At 42.9% G+C, this 20,321-nt stretch overlaps 1 pseudogene; it reads left to right on the plus strand.

The window, feature by feature from the left end:
- Positions 1-7,915: 7,915 nt before the first annotated feature.
- Positions 7,916-19,949, plus strand: LOC116224584 (annotated as a pseudogene).
- Positions 19,950-20,321: the final 372 nt, after the last annotated feature.

Genomic DNA, 20,321 nt, shown 5'->3' on the forward strand with positions numbered 1-20,321 from the left:
AGCACAGACACTGAAAAGAACATATGCATGCACACATCCAAATGCAGGCATATCCACAGGTGTTTGTGCTCACACCTTTAGAGACTGTAGAAAGTTATGTCTGCAGTGGGCTACTTTAAATTCCCAAACACTAAAATAATAAGAATGTTATGTTACTAGTGCTTTACCTGTAATGTTCATATTTTTACATTAGTAAACAGTTTAAACTATCAAGAAGTCTCACGCCAATGACTTTAGTTTCTCATGAAGAACAAAAGTATCAAAATGAAGAAACTGCCACTACACACTCTCAAACAATCCTTTGAACCCCACCTTTGCTTGATGGAAGCTGGTGAGGTTTTAAATAAAGATTGTTCAGAGAAGAAACATATAATGTAGTCTAACTAGGCCTACATATGCACACTCACACAGATAAAGGTACAGAGAAACTTCCAGAACCCACACACAAACAGGCATAACTCACCGAAAAGCAGGCCTAGAGGAGAGAGCTCCATACCGTGTGCCTTTCAGTTACTGAGTGATTGAGATCTTTGAATGTTATACGAATACGATGAAGAGACTGAGACTCAAATAAGACAGACCACATCCCCTCACCCTCACCTCCCCTCCCCTCCCCGCCCCCACACACATACAGGTCATGGGAGGATTGTAGTTGTAAAGAAAGTGAGAGCGAGTGTTTACATATGTAAGTATTTATTTGTTTGTCTGTTTATTGTTTGTTTGACAGACTGATTCATTAGTTAGATGGATGGTGGGCATAATATTATGGACAAATATTTAACAGACTATCTCTTATTTTCCCAAGTGAGTGTCAGCCTCTAAAAGTCCATCTCGTTTAATCTCTAGAAGCCATGCAGAAGAAGCAACTGAAACAGGAGAACACACAAATACCCATGAATGTGAATGACAGAGGAAGTGCTTGAGAGTTATTAGAGAGGGTTGCATTGCACTAGAGGTACTAGAGGTATCCTCTACTGTCTTACCATTTATACATGCAGATGATCATATCAGATCAGTTGTTTTCATCACAACGAAACAGCATCAAAGAAAACATGCATTTTGGTGTGGAGTTCTAGTGTCATTTTCCAATGTAATGTCTGTGTGTTTTGTGCGTGTTCAATTATGTGCAACCCTACTTCTGTGAAACAGGAAGCAGAGGGCAGGGTCTATTTGAGAGCTGCTGTGTTGTGCAAAAAGGCCCAAATTCTTCAGAAAAAAGGGTGGCACAAGTGTGAACTTCAAAGGTGCAGTACTGGCTTTTCTCATGACATAGCCCTAGTGTGGTTTGAGTGTTTTTTTTTTTCGTTGCCTTGGTTTTAGTATCAACTGTGTTAGAGTTGGAGATAAACAAGCTTGCTGTATTTAAAAGAAGAATGCCTCCTCGTTGTTGTTGTATGAGCAGTGATGGATCAGAGTAGTGTAAGAGTGGTGTAACAGGCGTCATTAATAGTGAACAAGGCCTTAAGCACCAAAGGAACAGATTCAAAGTATGAATTATTTGGTCTTGATCCATAAGTAGATTTTCTTTACAGTTCAACGGTCACGGTGTAAATTATATGAATCATATTTAATTATAATTATTATTGTGATGTACAGTGTATTTGCACTGCATGTGCAACCGCTCTGCTCATCTGTTCTAAGAAGTAGATGGTCTGTGTGTCCTTTCTACACACAGCTCACAGCACAGACAGAAAACCAGACCAAAACCACAATCTCGCACCCCCTCCCACTGTGCTCATTATAACCTAGCCACAGTTGCTTTGCCGTTGCTGACAAAATATAATCTATTGGATGTTTGAGCCCCGTTTTGACAACTGACCGACCATAACCATCTTTTTTTAATAATGTATTCATTGGTTAAACCACAAAGCATATTACAAACAGTATAGGATATGACCACACATTTTTCTTATTTTTTAAAACAAAACAGGAGTAACCACATGAACAGGAAACAAATGTGGTACCTGTTTTGTAGGGTGGTGTGACACCAATCACCTCCAGCTAAACATCAGAAAGACCAAAGAGCTGGTGGTGGACTACCGGCGGAGCAAGAAGAGGGCCCCAAATCCTATCACCATCTGAGGGGAGGAGGTGGAGGCGGTGGACAACTACAAGTTCCAGGTTGTACAGACAGTATAAACAACAAACTGGACTGGACTGACATCACTGAAACCCTTTACAGGAAGGGGCAGATGAAGTTGTTCTTCCTGAAGCGGCTCAGGTCCTTTAAAGTATGCAATAGGCTGCTGCAGATGTTCTACTAGTCTGTAGAAGCCAGTGTCCTCTTCTTTGGCGTGGTGTGTTGGGGGCGTAACATCAACAATAGGGATGCAAACAAAATGAACGAGCTGGTGAGGAAAGCTGGCTCCGTGGTGGGAATAGAACTGGACAATCTGGAGGCAGTTGCGGAGGAGAGGACGAGTAGGAAGCTGGATGCTATCCTGAGGAACCCCTCCCATCCCCTCTATGACGAGCTACAGCAGATGGGGAGCACGTTCAGCCACAGACTGATCCCTCCTCGGCACACCACAAAGCGCCTTGGCCAGTCCTTTGTGCCAGTAGCCATCAGACTCCACAACCGAACATAACTTTTATGTCATTTACGCCAGCAGAGTTGTACTTATCTATTTATTTTATCTATTTATTTGATTTCTTATTCAAATTTGTATTTATTTATTGTGATGTCTATGTATATACTTGATTCCTACTACCTTGCTGCTATAACACCTACACCAAGCTCTCCCAGCTGAGTGTGCCTGACTCCCCCTGCAGGTGGATCACAGACTTCCTGTCTGACAGGAGGCAACTGGGGAAGTGTGTCTCTGATTCCAGAACCATAAGCACCGGCTCCCCTCAAGGCTGCGTTCTTTCCCCTCTACTCTTCTCCCTGTATACAAACAGCTGCACCTCCAATAACCAGTCCGTCAAACTCCTCAAGTTCGCGGATGACACCACCCTCATTGGGCTCATCTCTGGTGGGGATGAGTCCACTTACAGGTGGGAGATTGACCATCTGGTGACCTGGTGCGGCCAGAACAACCTGGAGCTAAATGCTCTGAAAACAGTGGAGATGGTTGTAGACTTTAGAAACAACCCAGCCCCACTCACCCCCATCACCCTGAGAGACTCCCCAGTTGACTTTCTAACCAACCACACTTTGGTGTCATTTCCACTGGTCATGCACCTCCCAATCTCTTTCTGACCAACCACACTTTGGTGTCATTTCCACTGGTCATGCACCTCCCAATCTCTTTCTAACCAACCACACTTTGTCGCACACCACGCGGTTGGCACGTGAGCAAGTGAATGAACAGAAGACACAAGCGGCTATCAGCTGAATGAATAAGACTCCTTATTTAAAATATGAAATGCTGTGCTAAACGTATGCTACGGCGGCACATTTCACAGTAACAGTGTGTCCATTCCATTTATTTTACACGAGAACTCTCTGGTATTGACCCCAAACATGTACACCAAATAAATATACATAAATCACAAAAGGCAAAGACTAAAGAGACAAAGACAAAAACTAGGCGAATCTAGGCAAACACTAGGTAGTCACTTGACCTCACAGCAGGTAAGCGCTCCCTCATCCTCTCCCCTCATCCTCTTCCTCATCCTCTCCCCTCATCCTCTCCCCTCATCCTCTCCCCTCCCCTCATCCTCTTCCTCATCCTCTCCCCTCATCCTCTCCCCTCATCCTCTCCCTCATCCACTCATCCTCTCCCCTCCCCTCATCCTCTCCTCTCATCCTCTCCCCTCATCCTCTCCCCTCCCCTCATCCTCTCCCCTCATCCTCTCCCCTCATCCTCATCCTCATCCTCTCCCCTCATCCTCTCCCCTCATCCTCATCCTCTCCTCTCCCATCCTCTCCCCTCATTCTCTCCCTCATCCTCTCCCCTCCTCTCATCCTCTCCTCTCCCCTCCCCTCATCCTCTCCCCTCATCCTCTCCCCTCATCCTCATCCTCATCCTCTCCCCTCATCCTCTCCCCTCATCCTCTCCCCTCCTCTCATCCTCTCCTCTCCCCTCATCCTCATCCTCATCCTCTCCCTCATTCTCTCCCTCATCCTCTCCCCTCCCCTCATCCTCTCCCTCATCCTCTCCCCTCATCCTCATCCTCTCCCCTCATCCTCTCCCCTCATCCTCATTCTCTCCTCTCCCATCCTCTCCCCTCATTCTCTCCCTCATCCTCTCCCCTCATCCTCCCTCATCCTCTTCCTCATCCTCTCCTCTCCCATCCTCTCCCCTCATCCTCTCCCCTCATCCTCTCCCCTCATCCCCTCATCCTCTCCCCTCATCCTCTCCCTCATCCTCTCCCCTCATCCTCTCCCCTCATCCCCTCATCCTCTCCCCTCATCCTCCTCATCTCCCCACATCCTCTCCTCTCATCCTCTCCCCTCATCCTCTCCTCTCCTCTCATCCTCTCCTCTCCCCGTCTCCCCTCATCCTCTCCTCTCATCCTCTCCCCTCATCCTCTCATCCTCTCCCCTCATCCTCTCCCCTCATCCTCATCCTCTCCCTCATCCTCCCCCAATTGCTGTTCATTTCATGCAAAGTATCCAGACATAAATGTGGACTATATATCACCTAGGGTTTCAAGTATCCAGACACAAATGTGGGCTACATATCACCTAGGGTTTCAAGTATCCAGACACAAATGTGGGCTACATATCACCTAGGGTTTCAAGTATCCAGACACAAATGTGGACTATATATCACCTAGGGTTTCAAGTACCCAGACACAAATGTGGACTATATATCACCACTCCCAACTGCTGTTCTGGGTTCTGTTTTGTAGGATCAGAACATCAGTTCAACTTGATGAACAGCATAGGCAGCAAGCTGTGAATTTGCTATGGGTAATATTTAATTTTATATTTATTAAAACATAATGACAGTATTTCCAAATCTAGCATGGGTCTATCCGGACATGTTTGTGTTATTGCCATATTACCATGTAGGTCCTAAAGTATTTTTCTTTTCACTGACTGTTACCAGCCAAGAGACACCAAACAGAGCCGCCTATATAGTCTCTATAGCTGATGGTAGGCCTGCCAAGCCTGTGCAAAAAGATAAGTGAAAGAGTGGTTTGTGGTCTGTTTTTTTTACCCTTGTAAAAAAAGTGCACTGTAGCCCACAGCACAAGTGTTTCATATGTGTGTCAAAATACCAAACTTATTATTACCTAACATCCCCTATCCCCAACATGTCAGTACAGCTCAACATCACACTACTTGTTCGATCATTAGACTTAAATTATATAATTTAACTTTAACTTCATTTCTAGGGCAGTGAACAGAAGATAATATAGACACTATAGATCACCATATCCTATTACAGAGACTTGAACATCATGTTGGCATCAAAGGCTGTGCCTTATCCTGGTTTAGATCTTACCTCTCTGATCGCCATCAATTCGTTCACGTCCATGAGAAGTCATCCAATCACACTAGAGTAAGCTACGGTGTTCCCCAAGGCTCTGTCCTCGGACCACTGCTCTTTTCCCTTTACATGCTACCCTTAGGTGCTGTCATAAGGAACCATGGCATTAACTTCCACTGCTATGCTGATGACACCCAACTCTACCTATCCATGAAACCTGATGAAATTGTACATTTACCCAAGATAGAAACTTGCCTGTAAGATGTAAAATCTTGGATGGCTAACAACTTCCTGCTCCTCAACTCTGATAAAACTGAGGTTATGCTTGTAGGCCCCGATCAACTGAGAATGACACTATCTAGCCATCTATCCACACTCGATGGCATCCCAACACCCAATACTAGCATCAAAAACCTTGGTGTAACTATCAACCAAGACCTCCTATTTGACTCACACATAAAACAGATCTCAAAGACATCATTTTTTCATTTACGCAATATTGCCAAAATTAGAAAAGTCCTATCCCTCCAAGATGCAGAAAAACTAATCCACGCATTTATTACTACTTCCCGACTAGATTACTGCAATGCTCTCCTGTCCGGATGCAGCATCAACTCAATAAAGAGCCTCCAACTTATACAGAACGCTGCTGCCCGTACACTCACCAGAACTAAAAAATATGAGCACATCTCACCTGTACTTGCCTCTCTGCATTGGCTCCCTGTCAAAAGTAGAATTGATTTCAAAGTACTCCTGCTAACATACAAAGCCCTAAATGACCTGGCTCCAAACTACCTTAAGGAACTAGTTGTCCCCTACTGCCCTCTAAGACCGCTCCGTTCCCAGAGTGCAGGCCTCCTTGTAATTCCAAGAATATCAAAAACCACAGTAGGAGGCAGAGCCTTTAGCTACCGAGCCCCCCTCCTCTGGAACAATCTCCCTGCCTCCATCCGAGATGCAGACACCCTACCTATATTCAAATCAAGACTAAAGACATTCTTCTTTAGTGCATCCTATTGCCATAAGTAATTGCGTCAACAAACCCATCACCTGCTGGGCCAGCCAGTCAGCAAGCATAACTAGACATAACTGAACACATAAGAAAAAAAAAACTGGGCTACAGACAGCGTATGTTGTACCCTGCAACCCTAACAAAGCTTACGACTAAAATCTCCATATGTACCAAACCAAACTAATTGCTAAATGGCAGCATAGCTAAACACATCTAAAACACATGCAATACCCCCCTAATCAACATAACTGGGCTACAGACAGCGTATGTTGTACCGTGAAGGAGTGCGGAAGATCCCGGGTACAGCACGCGGCGCGTATTGCGACTGTCACCAGCCAACTAAATACTAAATAAAATCCCCATACACCCAGCCAGGCAGCCTCTCTCTCTCTCTCTCCCTCTCCCTCTCCTTTCTTATCACATTGCTAATGCCTATAATAACCCACTCACTCTGTTCTTTTTCTTTCTCTCCTAATCTAGACTATCTTCGCCATGGGACGCTGCTGTAGTCTCTCTACCCGGTCTACCTGCAGAAACCCTCGACCAATTGCACCCACCGCCACCGCACTGCCGTACACTTACTCTACCTCATACCCTATGCTAGCATTTATATACAATATATATTATTGCCACCATCGACATGTTTCTCTGTTCCTACTCCCCTTACCCCTATAATAGTAACCCTATCAGCACAGTGTATATCCACTAAACTGGTCTTGTCTGTATCATGTATTTACCACTGGATGTCTGTATATATATTATGTACATCTACCAAATGCAGGCTATGTACAACACCTGTTGTTTCCCTTCCCCTTCTGCCACACAACCCTCCCCCCTTCCCCCCTTCCTATCTCCACCCGGCCGACCTCAAGCAGATGGGTTTCCCCTTATGTGCCGTGGTTCTGCTTAAGGTTCCTTCCTGACTAACAGGGAGTTTTTTCTTGCCCGTGTTGCCATTGTGCTTGCACTAAGGGGGTTTCAGGCTCTGGGCTCTGTAAAGCGCCTAGAGACAATTTGTATTGTTATGGCGCTATATAAATAAAATTGAATTGAATTGAATAATCCACAGGGGAATAAAAAACTTTAAAAGACAGAAAAAATATATAGGAAAACAGAGAGGGTGATGCACTACTAGACAAAATACCCCATACGGGATAGAGATCTTGTACTAGGTGACAGTTGGAAAGCATGGGATAAGGCTACATTGGGCTAGGTGACAGTTGGAAACCATGGGATAAGGCTACATTGGGCTAGGTGACAGTTGGAAAGCATGGGGTAAGCTACATTGGGCTAGGTCACAGTTGGGATAAGCATGGGATAAGGCTACATTGGGCCATGTGACAGTTGGAAAGCATGGGATAAGGCAACATTGCCAGAGAGGAGGCAGATGGATGGGATGGGATAAGGCTACATTGGGCCATGTGACAGTTGGAAAGCATGGGATAAGGCAACATTGCCAGAGAGGAGGCAGATGGTAAGCAGCCCTATTAGATATAAAAAACATACACGCAACAACAAGTTTTTTTGAAAAACCACTTCTTCTTTCCAGGGGTATGGCGCAAGTTCTATTACACGGAACAGCAGCTAACTAACTGTCAGATAAACACTCACAGAGTCTGTGAATAGGACACCATGGGGATCCCTTTTCTCTCTTTACTTCTTTGTGAGTAAACACTTATGTTGAATATCTCCAATTGTACAGATGACAGATAAAGAAATGACTGATAGCACATAAAGGTGTATGAAGGTTCTCCCTGCATGTATATGTATCTTTCTATCAGAAAGTATCCGGAACAGACATGAACGATCATTTGACTCTATCCTACTCTAGTTGTTCACCTTGCATAGGAGTTCACCACACATGTTTTACAGTGTTACAAATAGATTAGTGAGAAAGCAAGACCTTGAAGTAACTCAGATTTTCACTGTTGATTACTTCTATGTTTGTCAGTACGGTTACAATCAGTGATTTAAAAATATTGCACAGTTCATAACCGTTATAGTCAGGGATGGATTAACGAACGGGCCTACCGGGCCCAGGCCCAGGGGCCCATGAGCTCAGGGGGCCCATGAGCTCAAGGGGCCCCTAAGCCAGAGCCTCTGCGTGAAGTCGCTGTTATGTATCTCTTATTTGTGGTTGAAAAAGGCATATTTTGTTCATTTGCTAATGGCTTTAATTGAGTGTACCTGTGCTGTGTTAGAAAAAGTGCAGCGCCAGGGGCGTAACTATACAATGCAGCCAACGCGGAAGGTTCATAGGTGTTTTATCGAACATATTGATGTCAAAGTGTCGTTAGGTTAATACGACAGTGATCAAGGATGATATTTTGTGACCCATACATGATACCTTATGCCAGGGGTTCTCAAACTTTTTGGGGCCAGGGACCCCTCAAAGGGTAGAACATTTTCCGAGGACCCCCTCATAATCACATCCCAAATTAAACCATATAGGCTTATAGCTATTTGTAATGTTTTATGCTTTTGGACTCTTTTACTCTAAAATCATATAGTACTAATATTACAAGAGTTTTAGATAATCATTGTATTACATTCGGCATTACTTGACAGTATGTAGGATAGATTTGTAAATTATTTTTTGGACAATGTGCTGAGAAGCTAAATAATGTTTACCTTACATAAAAACCAAATATTGATGGAATACATTTTTTTATCAAAGCAGATTGTAGGGTTTTCCAATACAACTCAGATTGTAGGGTTTTCCAACGGAGATGATTCTGAAGATTTATTTTTAACAAAGACATTAACAAACATGAAATATCCCCCTAATGTTATCCAAAACTGGTATCCCAGACTGACACTCCGTGTGTGTGTGTGTGTCATCAATGAGAAGGGTGTTCCTGTCTCTCAGCACAGTGTGTCCAGTGCAGTTTATTTACCCGGTCTTGTCACTGAACGATGGCAACCTTTGGAAACCAGAAATCTGCAGTTGTTTTATGGCTGATGTGATGAGCACTTGTCTGTATTAGCGTTGTCACGAACACTTAACAAATGGCATTTATAGTATTATCCTCCAGCAAGATACTAATGGAAACAACATGGTGACATCACTGCATTGATTATACACGTATAGCGTTTTCTTTCTAGAGGTTAATTTTGACAATGAACTGGGCTACATTCTTGCAGCCAAATTGAAAGCTAGATCAACGTCTTAAACGAGAATAGCTACATGCAATAAGGCTAACTTATCTTTAAAAAAGGGCCTTCTGCAACGATAAACACGACCTGTACTGATGGAAGATTAAATGCATCAACTTGCAGATTATGGCAGTTAACATTACTAGCGTGAAAAGTGCGGTTTAGTTACGTTAACCACACTGCAATATGATCATTGTACTACGCATAGTCAAAATTATGTGATGGGGAAAATCGCTTGTCGCTAAACTAGGCTAAGGCTACTCGTGTTAGGCTGTATATGGGTGACCTTGTGGGTGTTCATGTTTTTAATCACATTTGCTAACCTGTCGTTCTTTGAAATCTCTGAAAAGTTCGGGGTGTCTGTCTGAGAGGTCCTTAGCCATATTTTACGTGTTACCTCCCTTTGCCTGAGTGGCTTTGAAGCATGTTTTACAGACGGGTCTCTGTGTGTCGATGGGCTTTCCTTCAGTCTGCTTCGTATCCGAAGTAATTACAGATCTCACTTATTTTTTTAAAACAAGCCGAGGACGGTCGGCCAGAGCTCCTGCACATGAGGCCATGTCTCCCCTGAGATGAGTGAAGGCTGTGTCTGTTGCAGTGGTGAGAGTTGGGCAGCCCCGCCCTTGCAGTCAATGCGTGCAGGCAGCCTGACAGGGAGCGGAACAGTGAGCGCGCTCTGATTGCGTGCTATTTTAATGAAGTAACTATACTTATACCTTTCAAAACGTGTCTAGTATCGGTACAGCGTGTAACATTAGTCTACATGTTTTGTATACTGTATTGCAATAAAAATAAATAAATAAATAAAAAAAACTTTGGAAGCCAGACTTTTTCGCGGACCCCCAGGCAAGGCGTCGCGGACCCCAGTTTAAGAACCCGCTGCCTTATGCTATATATTCCCTCAAAATGACAAACCTGTCTCTGTCATGGTAGTCATAATTTTTAGGGGGAAATTGTCAGTAACAATCTATAAAACAATTATATGCTTATCGTACATACACTATAGAAACTATTAAAAAGCTGATTCAATTAAATGAATCATTTCTTATTTAATTTGTTATTTTTGTCATATACAGATATGCAATGATGATTGCTGGGTAATATGTATCTTGTTCGCCAATGTCAAGTCTCTATTTGATCATGTGACGAGACGATACGATATAGCTAGTTTAGGTGCAGAATCTGAACGTCAAGACCTACAAGTACACACACGCACAGTACACTTGCCGAACGACGCCTTTCAAACATAGAAGTGGTGATGCACGATTTGCTGTTTCAATGGACAGAATAGCCAGCCCATTCAGCCTCTCCTGCCCCATGCTGCTCAGGTAGGTCTTAATCAGTTTCAATTTGGAAAATAATCACTCGGCTGTTGCCCTGTCACATGTAATGTCAGAAACAATAGCAGGGCAGTGCACCGAAGGTGGATGTTACGGAGTAAACCTTGACCTTTTTACTTTCCCAATACAATAGCCAAAGTATCTAATTCGACCGTTAAATCCAACACATTGTTGGTAAAAAATATATATACGCCTAATGGTGTTTGTGTGTGCGTGCATGTTTTGCGAGTGCCCACATTTTTTTTTCGCGAAGGGGGGGGCCTTTAACATGTCCAGGCCCAGGGGCCCGTGGTTTCTTAATCCGTCCATGGTTATAGTGCTTTTGTTGAGGGGATGAGGAACTCAGTGTTATGATGTTAAATACTGAACCCTGGTGGTGGACATACGGTATGACACATGCCTCACAGTGCAGCTTTACGGTGGGTGTCCACGGCACGCGTTATCGTGCTGCTCTCATTGGGATAGAATGGAAAAGATTTGCTGCATACTGAGGAAAAAATCGTCTTTGCTGCCTGCAGAAATTTGGGCATTCTTTAACTTCATGCAAATGAGAGCGATTTGCTGCATGCTGAGAGCCAATCAGTTCGGCGTGTGTGTGATTTGGAGGCCAACGTAGCTCATAGGGGCGGGAGTAATCAAAAATATCGAAACAAGATGGCGGAGTCTCGGGACTCTGTTACTGGGAAATATTTTATGTGAATAAAGGTTATCTACACGACTATTTATATGTCTAATCGACTCGGTTTGTTGTTTATATGCTACACGAATGCTGTGAGGTCAAACAGAATACTGTAGGTCTTGAACTGAAGCTCTCGACCATTACTGTTATCTTGCCGCTAACACTTTAACCGAAAACCCATTGGAAACACATAGTCGCTAGCTAGCTAGCTGCTAAATAAGTTACATATAACGTTTTCGTGATGTAACTGGCTGATATATATGAATTAGATAGAATAAATTAACAAATTATGAATCAAATGAATCAGCCCATGACTGACTGCCGCAACATCTATCATTATTTTTTGGGGTTCACAAGCTAATGTGCTACATTAGCGCAGCACTGCACCTGAACTTGCCACTTGAACTTTGCTACGGCCAGTGATTTTTCTGTCCACGCCCCCCCAGGCGACTTTACGCATGCGATTTAACACATGTAATTTGTGCCGTGAACACCCACCGTTAGATGTCAATAATATGGTGGGGAATAGCATTAGATGTAAATAATATGGTGGGGAATAGCAGACAATAGCAATGTGGTCCATATTTATTGATAATGCAATATAAGCTGTGTGTTTTGCATGACAGATGGAGAAAAATTAAAAAGAGATATGTATGTCTAAAGCTATGACTAAAATGATACCTAATGTATAGTGTATATTTTTCATATTGCAGCCGTGGTTCCACAACTGTACTCTGTGCACTCTCAAGGTAAAGAATATTTAACTTTAACTTTATGTCGTCGATGTCTTGAGTTGAACACAATAGTACTGCTGGCCTGTATTATTACAATGATCACAGCCTGTAGACCAGGGGTCTTCAACCTTTTTCAGCCCAAGGACCCCTTGGCTGAGAGAGACACTGAGCCGGGACCCCCACCCCCGCCGCCCCAAATTTGGGCCTGATATTCATATAATTTATTTGGAACTAAGTGTCAGTCACACACACACACTCCCCTACACATGTTTGAACAGAATTACAAATCATCTGTGACGCACAACTCGTTTCAATTTATTCTGTTTATTATTGACATTTGTTCGACCTTACAGTTAGCCATTACTCTGTATTCAATTAGGGAGGGACAAAGAATTGAGTAGCTTGAGAAGCTTAAGTATGGATGAAATATCTCATACCTAGTGAGAGATCTGACGTTTGAGAATTCATCATTCATGTCTTTGGCAACAACATTCTCACTATGAAGCATGCAGTGCGTCATACATGGCTCTTGCACCGTCTGTGCACATCGCGACACATTTTGGCCAGGGTATATCATGTTCACGGAAAAAATTGTCGATCACTTTGAAAATCTCTGAACTTTTTTTTTACCTCCAGGCAGCAGCTGCATACAGAATCGAAATTCCTCCTGCATCTCATTTTGGTCGACAAATCACAAAAAAGCTAAAAGCTGAGCGTCGTTTGACACATCGGTGGATTCATGTAATTGTAGTGCAAAATAATCTGCCTTCGGGAGTTTTGCGACTAGTAGTGCCCTCACATCAGCTGCCAATTCATCAATAGGGCGGGCATTGGGATGCTTTTCATTTTTTTTACATACTCATCCTTCCCAAAAATTGTTTTGCACATATCACTAGCTGTTGGCAATACTAAACTTTCCGCAATTATGTATGGCTGTTTGGTCTGAACGACACGTAATGTAACTTGATAAGAGGCTTTTAAAGCTAGCTCGCACACTTTGGCTGATTGTCTCATCAAGGTCTGCTGGCCCTCAAAAGATTTTAAACGGGAAATATTAAATGTTTTTTTCTTTCAAGTGAGCATGGGTTGTCTTTGAGTGTCGTTGCAGCTTTGTTGGTTTCATAGTTTCGTTTGATAGCACGGAAGAGCAGACCACGCACACTGCTAATTCTTCACCATCGGTCTCTTTGTAGGTGAAGGTAAACTTCAGATAGCCTAATTCTCTGAATATTTACGTGTCTTCTCCCGTTTGCGCTTTTGGCTATTCATGTTGGCATCCTCTGAAGGTAGATCATCTGAACCGCCATCAGTGGTGTCTGACGAGGAGTGTTTGTTCCGAGAAATTACAAAACGATCAATTATTTCAAATTGTATGGTTATGGCAGGTAACGTCTTTTGACACCAGATAGCTAAAAGTGCATATGTTGCCATTATGATCAAATGATCGCGTGAAGACTCATGGGTAGCCTATGTATTATTTTTAAGGAATAGAAAGCAATTTTTATGTTCTGTTTATGTTTATGTAGTCTTTTGGACGTTGTACATTTTTGGAAGAGGGAAAAAATGCTTCAGATGAAATCATTTGGCGGACCCCCTGCAGTACCTCCGCGGACCCCCTGGGGGTCGCGGACCCCCGGTTGAAGACCTCTGCTGTAGACAGTTAGTCTGTCAAACATTCAAACATACAGAGAGACAGATTTCAGAAATAAAGATGAATGTATCGGATGGAAATATGAATGGAAGGATGGATGGATGAAGTGATTAAGTTATCTGCCTTTGCAGTTCTGCCAAAAGCCACTGTGTCAGTAAGTCCATACTACGCTGGAGACAGAGTGTCAGTAAGGTCTCCACAGAGTCCATACTACGCTGGAGACAGAGTGTCAGTAAGGTCTCCACAGAGTCCATACTACACTGGAGACAGAGTGTCAGTAAGGTCTCCACAGAGTCCATACTACGCTGGAGACAGAGTGTCAGTAAGGTCTCCACAGAGTCCATACTACGCTGGAGACAGAGTCACTCTGGGGTGTGACATAGTGAAGTACACAGATTGGGTTCAGTACACCTGGTACAATAATGGCACTGCTATTCCCTCTGAGACCCATCAGACCATCACTGTCACTCTCCCTGATAAGCCTGGTCAGCACCAGTTTGCATGTAGGGGCCACCGGCTCACCAGTCCTCAGATATCCCAGCTCAGTGATGCCTTATCAATCACTTCATTAGGTGAGTGAACTCATAACCAAGCAGTTAAATAAGCAATGGAATATTTGTAATCGTTTTGGTCTGGTAAAAAAAAATATACAGTATATATATATTTTAATTTTTTTTCATATTTGTTCCTTTTCAGAGAAGCCCATGCCTACACTGACCATAGAACCGAGCGATGTGGTGTTCATTGGAGAGACACTCACTCTGAAGTGTGACATCGAGCATCAGAATGACTGGACATATAAATGGCACCTAAAACATCTGGGGTATAGATTCCAGGACAGAGACTTTAATATCTGGCAGGGGTTCCTGTCAAAATTCACAGGAAACACATTAACCATCAAAGAAGTGTCAAAGTTTCATCAGACCACATACAGTTGTGAGGTGCGGAGGAATGCCAGCTCCATGACATCATACAGTAGCGATCCATTTCCTCTTACTGTCAAATGTGAGTTGATATTGACTACATTCTCCACAACCGTTAATTAAATACTAAACCTTTAACATTTGTTATGCTATGGGTTTGTTGAACTCACAACTGTGGTGTGTTCTTGGAAATGTCATAGTCATTTTTATTTAACTGTATTACACTTGCAAATGAATCCGCCAAGTTTGTTCTGGGGGTTAAAACCAAAGAGGAGGAATGGATGTACAGAGAAAAAAACATGAGCAGCTCCCAAATTTCTGCAATAACCGTTTTACTACCATTACACTAGATCTGGGCTAAAAGCTAAACCCTCTTTACAAAGCGTGCCAACAAGAAGTATGGAACTAATGCCGTCCATTTAGAACGAGTAAAAGTAGTTTAGATTGTAACTTAAAAATACATTTCAGCTCAACAGCCAATTCAAATGACACCCCTCCCCTCCTGAAGCAGCGTGTTGGTTGGCTAGAACCAATTTTAGCACACACAGAACGGACATCTTGAGGATCGTGAGGAGCATTTTGCTGAATTTGACCAACAAAGTGTATTGGATTAGAATTGCGGACCCCACCTTTACGAAAATACTTAATGAATGGCAGAGAGTTCAGTTAATTTCAGTAGAATTTAACTTGCACTGTTGTATTATTAGTCTGTGTGTGTGTCTTGATCGCCCCTTGTAGATACCTTTAAGTTTCCGCTGTCTCATTTCCACAGCCCTACCCAGAGCTAGACTGACCATAGAGCCCCAGAGTCCTGTGTTCACTGGAGAGACGGTCACTCTGAAGTGTGAGATAGAGTCTCACAGTGGATGGACATATACGTGGTTCAAGGACTGGAGCCCTAATCTGGTGTTTGAGTCTGAGGGAAACACCTTCAACATCACAGCAGCTGCCCAATCTGATGAGGGCCAGTACTGGTGTCAGGCAGAGAGGAGAGACAGACCCACAGCATCAGACACCAGTAGGGTTATTCTCAGTGTAAAAGGTGAGTAAGGTTATATGATATCGCTAAATCATAACAATCCCCTGACTGTCTCTGTAAAAGGTGAGTAAGGTTATATGATATCGCTAAATCATAACAATCCCCTGACTGTCTGTGTAAAAGGTGAGTAAGGTTATATGATATCGCTAAATCATAACTATTCCCTGACTGTCAGTGTAAAAGGAGGGTAAGGTTATATGATATCTCTAAATCATCATTATTCCTTGACTGTCAGTGTAGTCCATTATAGCTCCATGTCCTAATATAGTCCATCAATTGCAGTCATGTAGTAACATTTGTGTCTTTTTATACAGATATATATATTCTCTGACAGAAAAGGCACAAACATATGGACACACAAAGACAGACAGACAGACAGACAGACAGACAGATTAACCTCAAAGTGTAAACCTCACAGATTATTCATAATTCATTCATTATTTTGATTTATTTAGGATCAAAGCCCAATCTCACATTAAGTCCAGGCCACCAGCTCCTCACAGGAGACTCAGTGAATCTGACGTGAGTTGGGTGTTTCCTCTGGTTTGGTGTTCTACTGGTACAGAGACACACAGACCTCTGATCCTGTGGCCCAGACTGATGGAAACTCCTACAGCATCATCTCTGTTAAAGTCTCTGATGGAGGACAGTACTGGTGCAGAGCTGGGAGAAGCAAGGCAATGTACCACACACAATGGAGCAATGGTGACTGGGTCAATGTCACAGGTCATTATCATTTTTAATCAAATATTGTGTATTCATTCTTAAAACAGTTGAGTGACAGTTGAAGATAGCAATACAGTTTTCACGTGTCATTGAGATCTTCATATTAGAGATTAGTGGATTATCAAAGAGGTGATCCATTTGTATTGGGTGTCACTTAAAACAGTCCAATAGTGGATAGTTCTATGTTCATTCTCTGTCCTCTGAATAGACACACCTAAAGCATCAATCATCCTGAAGTCGAACTGGACAGAGTATTTCAGGGGAGAGAATGTCTCTCTTCGATGTGAAATCCAAGGTGGGGGAGATAGCGACTGGGAGTACAGTTGGTCTGTGGACAGACCTACAGAGGCCTTGGCTAGTTCTGCCCAGGAGTATACCTTTGCCTTTGGACGTGACGCCGGAGTAACTAACTACACCTGTAAAGCAACACACAAGAGAGTTGTATTCCATTCAGCCACCAGTGAACCTGTCAGTATTAGAGCTCTAGCAGGTACGCATATGTTATCATCCATCCAAAATCTTTTGATTTTACAAATCAGTTTTGCTGTATTTAATAAATATAAATACCGGTATATGTCTTATGTTTTGGAAGAACTTCCTTTTGAGTTCAAATAACTTTACCAGAATCAGGCCTTTTGGCAACACTGCAACCTTTAGTGAATGAGGTTTCTATAACTACAAGTTTTCAACAGATGTATGGCTAAATTAAATTGATATAATTGGTCTCTATCATTGTATCTGCTTAATTGACATGAGGATATAGGCAACATGTGCTTTTTTATTCTAAACATATATAAAGTGTTGTATAATATGCAGTGAATGACTTTTAACAACTCTCAACGTCTCTCAACCAGGAAAACCTCAAGTAGATCTCAACATCAACAGGGAGTCTTGGCTGACTGAAGGAGACTCAGTGACTCTGAGCTGTGAGGTTAGAGGCTCCACTACAGGCTGGAGATTCCACTGGTTCAAAATGATCCCACGCAGTAATGCTGTATCCTCAAGTATGTGTAAGGACCCCGGGTACTGCGAAGAGCTCATCTCAGACAGCATCAGTGGAGCTGGAGGCTCCTACACTCTCAGCCCAGCTGCTCTTAGACACACAGGGGTTTATGTGTGCAGAGCAGAGAGAGGAGAGCCAGCCTATCACACACAGTTCAGCCACCCTCAGCCTCTCTGGGTCACAGGTGAAGTTTTATCCTTTAAAGATTGCATGTATTTTGAAGCTGAGTCTTGTCTATATTGCATAAGCTGAGTCATGTATATATTGCATAAGCTGAGTCATGTCTATATTGCATAAGCTGAGTCATGTCTATATTGCTGAATCATGTCTATATTGCATAAGCTGATTCATGTCTATATTGCATGAACTGAGTCATGTCTATATTGCTGAGTCATGTCTATATTGGATAAGCTGAGGCATGTCTATATTGCTGGGTCATGTCATAAGCTTTCTATACTTAATTGGTATCACTGACCTTTCAAAGGTGTGGACGTTTTGCAGGAGGAGTCAGGGGGTATGGTGGCATTAGAAAGATTACATTTACTCGATTAAATTTAGTCAATAATTAAGTGAGTTTGCACAAGTTCATCTCTCTCTCTCTGTTAAAGTGAGTTTGCACAAGTTCATCTCTCTCTCTTCAAGTGAGTTTGCACAAGTTCATCTCTCTCTGTTTAAGTGAGTTTGCACAAGTTCATCTCTCTCTGTTTAAGTGAGTTTGCACAAGTTCATCTCTCTCTGTTTAAGTGAGTTTGCACAAGTTCATCTCTCTCTCTCTGTTTAAGTGAGTTTGCACAAGTTCATCTCTCTCTCTTTTGGACTTCAGGTCTGGCTCCACCCGCCTCCTTGGTCATCAGTCCCAACAGACATCAGCACTTTGCAGACGAGTATCTTTCATTGAACTGCTCAACACAGGAGAGCTCTACTGGATGGGGTGTGGTGTGGTTTATTTCTGGAGGAGTATCCGGTCAACCTCACAGTGAATGGTAAGTATGTCCGATTTTTACTCTGATCCTGATGCTAACAAAACATACTGAACACTTTACCTCAAGGGGTTAAAATAAGACCTTTAATCGGGTAAATAGTTCACCTGAGCATTGTTTAATAGAATTGATTCTAAACTACACAGATACCATATGGTCCCAGAATTACTCTTCTCATAATGGTGTTGGTATCGACACTCAAATGTAAGGACATTTAACACTGAGGCTTAATTACACTCCTCAGTGTTATTCAGTTTCTCTTTTGCGGATCTTTTTTGTTTGCTATTTACATTGTAGTGACTGTTGTGATGTTAGAGTTAACCTTTCAGGATCAACTGCCTTTTTGACACTCTGTCAGGATAGCTGTATAGGATTCACAATTATGTACTATATGTTAGCACAAGCACAAATACAAAGAGTGTGTGTAAGAGTGTGTGTGTGTGTGTGTGTGTGTGTGTGTGTGTGTGTGTGTGTGTGTGTGTGTGTGTGTGTGTGTGTGTGTGTGTGTGTGTGTGTGTGTGTGTGCTGAATGAATGCTGTGTGTTTGTGTCCAGCTGGTGATGTGATCCTGGAGAGTCCTGCCCATCCTGTGACTGAGGGAGATCCTCTGACCCTGCGCTGCATACATCGCCACAGACCCTTAAGCTTCAGAGGAGACTTCTACAGAGACGGGTCACCCCTGCACCAGACCTCGGATGGAGAGATGACCATTCAGTCAGTCACACAGTTACATGAGGGGTTATATCGGTGCCAAATCTCAAATGGAGCACAGTCACCAGAGACCTGGATCACGGTCAGAGGTAAAACAGATATCTCTTCATACACTTAGAATTCAGAATGATTCACATCTGTATGCTCTACTTGCAGTGTGTGTGTGCAGTGTGTGTGTGTGTGTGTGTGTGTGTGTGTGTGTGTGTGTGTGTGTGTGTGTGTGTCTGTTATAATGTAAATGACGTCAGTGTTCATTTCCCCTCATTCTTGAAAGGCTCCCGCTCCTCTCCAGTGCTTGCAGTAGGGATAGGAGTGGGACTAGGCCTGGCCTTTATTCTCACCGCTCTGCCCGTGCTGCTGTGGCGATTCAGAAAGATCAAAGGTAGTGAATATTCATCAATGTCCCACGTTTATAACATACACATTCTTCCTAAAGTTTGTAAACCGTTCGTTCTTTTTCCCATTACAGGTGTTCTTCTTTCCAGCACATTACCGTGAGTTTTCCCACCCCCTATCCGTGGTTCATGTTCCACAGACTTTTAAAAGCACTTTCTCCATGACTGTGTTCACCGTATTATGGATCTTTGTCTCCCTCTAGTGGCCAGCAATAGCAGAGCACCAATCAGAGTTTAAACCAGGGCCAGGTACAATCCACTGAGAGAGAGGGGGAACAGTCTGATTACATGCCCCTTCAGCGAGGTTGGTCTATTCACCTCATTGAGACATGTAGTAGACATAGACGTTGACATTTCCTCTGTACTACTCAAAGGGTCTTGAGAAACTAGAGATTTCAAATTAGAGTCTGAAAGTCTTTCATTGGCTGAAAATCTGTATTTTGTATCAGTATACCCTGTGTTCTACACCTACTTCTAGTTAGTTGGGAACTTGAGGATCTCAGACAGAAACTGGATGACAGTTAATTAAGGACATAATTAAGGTTCTTTCTGTTTCCATTATGAAAGCATCTACAGCACAGCTTTGTC

Source organism: Clupea harengus, chromosome 18 (genome assembly GCF_900700415.2).
Source record: "Clupea harengus chromosome 18, Ch_v2.0.2, whole genome shotgun sequence".
NCBI lineage: Eukaryota > Metazoa > Chordata > Actinopteri > Clupeiformes > Clupeidae > Clupea > Clupea harengus.